The sequence below is a fragment of the Entamoeba invadens genome, assembly GCF_000330505.1.
Source record: "Entamoeba invadens IP1 unplaced genomic scaffold scaff_1105074725681, whole genome shotgun sequence".
NCBI lineage: Eukaryota > Evosea > Mastigamoebida > Endamoebidae > Entamoeba > Entamoeba invadens.
The window spans coordinates 96,832-102,130 of record NW_004191816.1 but is presented as its reverse complement, the minus strand read 5'-3'; positions in this window follow the sequence as shown (position 1 = coordinate 102,130).

The window sequence follows — 5,299 nt, the reverse complement described above, 5'->3', positions numbered from 1 at the left end:
GTTTCTAAAAATAAAAAAATAATGACGTTTTTATTAATAAGAAAAAACAACAAAGAGACAAAATAAATTTTAAAATAATAAAGAGGTCATACACTTTTTTGTTTCAATTTAACATCAAAAAATTAGATTATTCATATAACCACACCAAATTATAATATATTAAATATAAATATCTTAGGTAAAAATTGCATTTTTACCTTTAATTGAGGGCAATGACAAATTAAAAAAAAGTTTATATGTATTAAAAATAAATAATAATTATAAACTGTTTTTCAAAAGTCGGTACTGTCATATTTTTAGAACTTCTAAAGTTTCGTTTTTTATTTTTGTTTTTTCCTAAAAAAATAAAAAACAAAAAAACGAAAGTACCGACTTTATTTTGAAAAAATATTTATCCCGTTCAATTATTTTCGTACAAATTCGGGAAATGTTGGAATATTAGCCAGCCTTTTTCCAAAAAACCTGATCCCCTTATTTGATTTGACCTCAACTCGATACTTCGCAACATATATTCAGTATTGTTGGCCTAAAAGCACAACAACTAACGTTTAAGTAAATTGGATGTTGTTTGTGTCGGGTTTTAATTGAATATTACTTTCGTTAAAAAATATTTTCAATTAAAAACAAACTGTAATTTTCTTCTATGAATAAAAAATCATGAAAAAAAGAGTTCCAAAAACAAAAATAATAATTACAGCAAATGTTTGATAATTTTGACAGACCAAGTCAAAGAACAACACAAGAAAAGATGATAATACAAAATAACAATATTGTTTTGTTATTGGATATTTTAAAAATGATGTTCTCACTGAAATGCTCAAAGATAATGTCGACTTTATAAAACCCAACAAAGATAAATTATAAAATCATTTTGTTATTTTTATTGTTATTGTGACAACACTATTAAGCATATTAATCTTCGAACTAAGCTTTTGTTTTGTGAATAATCATTAATTAATAAAATGTTTAATAATGAAAAAAATTGACATCAAGTTTATTTGCTTATGTACTAAAATGTACTTTTGGGATCAGTCACATGTTTTTCTGAAACAAAAATCCCGTTACTTCAAATTTTATATGGATTTTTTTAACACGTTTCCTTGTTTCCCTGTTAATTTTTTTATTAAGCAGTGTTATTTTTTTGTTGTTTGGTCTTTTTAAAAAGACTGGTATGCCTGTTTTATTTTTTCTTAACATTTTTCTGCACGAGGATATTACTTAAACCAACTAACAAATAAGAACTAGTTTAAATAAGATATTATATCGAAAATATATATATATTTTAATATTTCGGAAATCCACAATAAAAATCCCCCAAACCCCGAAACCATTATTTTCAAGCCGATAAACATTTTCATAAAAAGTCACAAATAATCGAAGTAAATAATATCATAAATTTATTGAAGTATTTTGAGTAGTAAATATAAATTGGTACCTCTTGACCGATTTTTCTTATTGACTACTATGAGGGCCCATCTTAAACATTTTCCATGTTTTCATAATTTGGTTTTGAAGCAAAGTAGTAAACACCATTAAACACGATTTTATACAACTTCTTATTTTATATTTGTAGCATAAGTATTTGGTGTTTATATCTCTTGCCATTATTTTTCATACAAAAATATATGGAACTAAAAACGAATTTAAAATAAAAACAAAAATAAAATATGATTGGTTGATACTAACAGTATGATAACTTTATTTTATTATTATCAAACTTTTTATATATATAATTTATATTTATAAATATTAGTTAACAGAGACTATTTTAATAAATAAAAACTGAAAAAAGTTAGTGTTTTTTGTTACTAATTATTAAACTATATAATAGTTTATTTAAATTAAAACATAACAATAAAAGTCTTGCATATAAAAAAAATTACTCAACAAAATAACCATACAATATATCAAATAAATCTATTTATACATAATATTGTTTTAGTACATAAGGGAATTCTATCATACAAAACAAAACAACAAATATAAAAATATTTGATCAAAAATCATTTATTTTTATTCACTTTGTCTTCTTAGTCACGTTGCAAGAAGTTTCGTTCATTTTTCTTATCAATTTCCACAACTTGAGGCTTTTCGAATAATCTCGTGTAAAAGTACTCTGCCCCAAGCAACAACTGCACAACGAAGTAAGATGACTCTTGCAACTTGGGCGTTTACAAATATAACACATTTTTTTGGTTCTTTTCAGCTTTTGTAGACTTCCTTTTTTCCCTTGCCCTCTGCCTCCCCGTTTTTTATCTTTTACGATTTCTTGTTGATCATTTTCTATTTCCATCATTGTTTTCCTTTCACAACAACACGTGAAACACAATTCATTTGCACATTCTTCATCCAAAACCACATTTTTTCTATAAATTTCATCGACTTGTTTCCACACATCCATTTTAAATTTTTGCAAATTGGAAATAATTTGAATAAGCTCAGGTTTGGATCTTTTCCCACAATTTTGCTTAATGTATTCCACACAAAACTCTTTTGCTAAATTTCTCAAAAATTTTCCGTAGTCAAGTTTATCATCAAAACACCTGCTGATAACAAATGTATTTGTCATTGTCATTTCCAAAATGTTTTTGAACAGAGCAAATGTACACCAAAACGATCTGAAAGGAATTGGGAATTCAGCACAAAGAAAATTAAAAATATCAATGGGAAACTTCATTTTATTGTAGACGTTATTAACATTTGTTTTTTTATTTTTTGACTCTTCCCAAATTTCCACATTTCAAGAAATTTTGTAGCGATGGAAACACATTTAGTTTTATTTGGATTAAAAGTGTTCAATAATATTGTACCACATTCCCAAAATTTATTGAAAAGAGGATTATTATTTTTTTTCTTTTTTTGTGATTTCTTCAAGCTCATTAATTGTATTTTCCCGTTTTTGCGTCTTCTTCTGTTTCTTTTTTATATTTTTCCATTTTCATTTTAGTATTTTTTGGTTTTCTTTTGTTTTCCTGATATTTTTAGCTTCCTCTGCCTCTTTTTTTTCAACATATTCAATTTTAATTCGTTGTCGGTGTTTTTTTGGTCCCATCCAAGCGGCAATTCTTTTGTTTTTCTTACAGTCTCGATTACTTCAACGTTTTCTTCCTTCCATTTTCCCAAATTTTTTAATTCGATAAATCTTGAATCCATTTGTATTTTTAGAGTGTCGGTTTTGTTGTTTTTTTAACGCCCTCAATCAACTTCTCTGCCAATTTTCTCCCGACGTGACCATCCCCTTCAATACAACTCTTGTAATATTGTAACACGTTGACACAAACGCCAGTTTTTTGTATCTGCTATCAAAATGTATTCAAAACCTCGTCGAATTGGTTTCATTGGGTTAAAAATAACATCATGAGCACGCCCAAGAAATTTGCACATTTTTTCGTCTATACAAAGCAACTCTCCCGGATAACACACATTTTGCAATTTTTTTTCGAAAATTTTTGTAATTTCAAAAATTCCAACCTGATGTTTTCTATTTTTTAGAAGTTCCGCTCTTCGTTCTTTGTTGTCACAACGAAAGTATCAAAAAAGTTGGGCGAAACATGTTTTTTGAAAACAAGTTTTTACAAAATCCACTCCAATTTCTTAGTCAAAAGTATCATCCAAAGAATTTTGCCAACGAATACTGGCCAAATAAATAAGCACCCCTATAAAAGCAAAAATTTCATTTTTATTGGTTGGGGAAAAACTGAAAATCTTTTAGTATCTTTTGGGATTTTTGGTTTATACCCTCAACAATTATCATCACCATATCCAATGGAAAAAATGTTGAAACAAATTGGTTGGTAATTTTAAAACTGTTTCATCCAAAATCCATTTTAAATTTTGACATTCATTTTTAAACTTTTCATAATCAAAAATAATCGTTTGTCATGTCTTTTTTGCCCAATCCATTTTTAAACATGGATTTGACTATTTTTGAGAAATCAATAAGGATAAAAAACAAAACAAATTAAATAGTATAATTTATAAATTAAATAATCTATACAAACTGTTTGTAGTGAAATTCGCGTTTGTGTATTTGGAATTGTCGTTGATAAGCTATTTAAGGATTGTAGATTTGAACAAAGTGAATCTTGTGAAGTTAATAAACGTTGTGTCGAGGGAATTAATGACAGTGATAATTCCTGTTCTTCAATTTGATCATTAATCTTTTTATATTAAAGTATCATGGATATGTCCAAGTGGTTTAGATTGACTGTTAATTTTTGGAAAACTTCGTCTTCGTCGTCTGAAACCAATTCATCCTGATAATCGTCAAAAGTCTTATTTTTCTCACAATCCATTTTGTTTTTATGTTTATTTTTGCAAAACAAAGATTAATAATGACATGAATAACTATATTTAATTAAAATAAAAGTAATTAATTGTTTTATAATCAAATAAATATAAAATATTAATCCACCAACAGTATGATATTTTTGTGGCATTAATGATTTTGTGGTGAAATAACTGTGCAGAAAAAAACACAAAAATAAAATTTGTTAATGCCTAAAAAATTTTCAAGTAAAAAAATTGAAGACTGTTTTTCTTATTTACTTAAAAAATAATCGATATTTATAACAAAAAAACGATTCCCAAAAATAATAAACAAAATAAATGCAAAAAATCAGGACACCTCAGTACAGACTTTTGAAAAACGGTTCATATACATTAACCAGATAATAATTGCCACTATTGCAATGTGTAATATTTTTTATTCAATGTAATAATGATAATTTTATTAAAGATTGTTTAAACATTTTCGTTTTATAATTAAATCACAAACATATTAATTAATAACTATATATTTATTATAAATGTAATTATGAATTATTATAACATTTATAATTTTTTAAAAATGTGTATATTTTTATATATGGACTTTTGATAAAAACAATTTGAAGTTTTGTGGAAACGAGTATTAATTGAAAAATATAAAACGAAAAATATTATTTTCATGAGTATTTTTTGAACTTACCATTTTTATCACATTGTAATTGTTTTGGAACCACGTTTAATATTCACAAAATAATGTCGCGGCACCACTATTTTTGCCATTTACGTTGGCACCCCCGTCTGTGGTTATTGAAATAATTTTGCTTTGGCTAATTTTGTATTTATCTATTAAAACTTTTAATTTATTAAATATTTTTTTCCTGTTGATTTGGTTTCGAGCGTTGACATTTCTAATATAAAATTATGTATTAAATTTTATAATATAAAAACAATAAATTGTAGTTTAAATAAAATTATAACATATTAATTTTAATTATTAATAAAATAATTAATAAATATTTACATTGTCAAA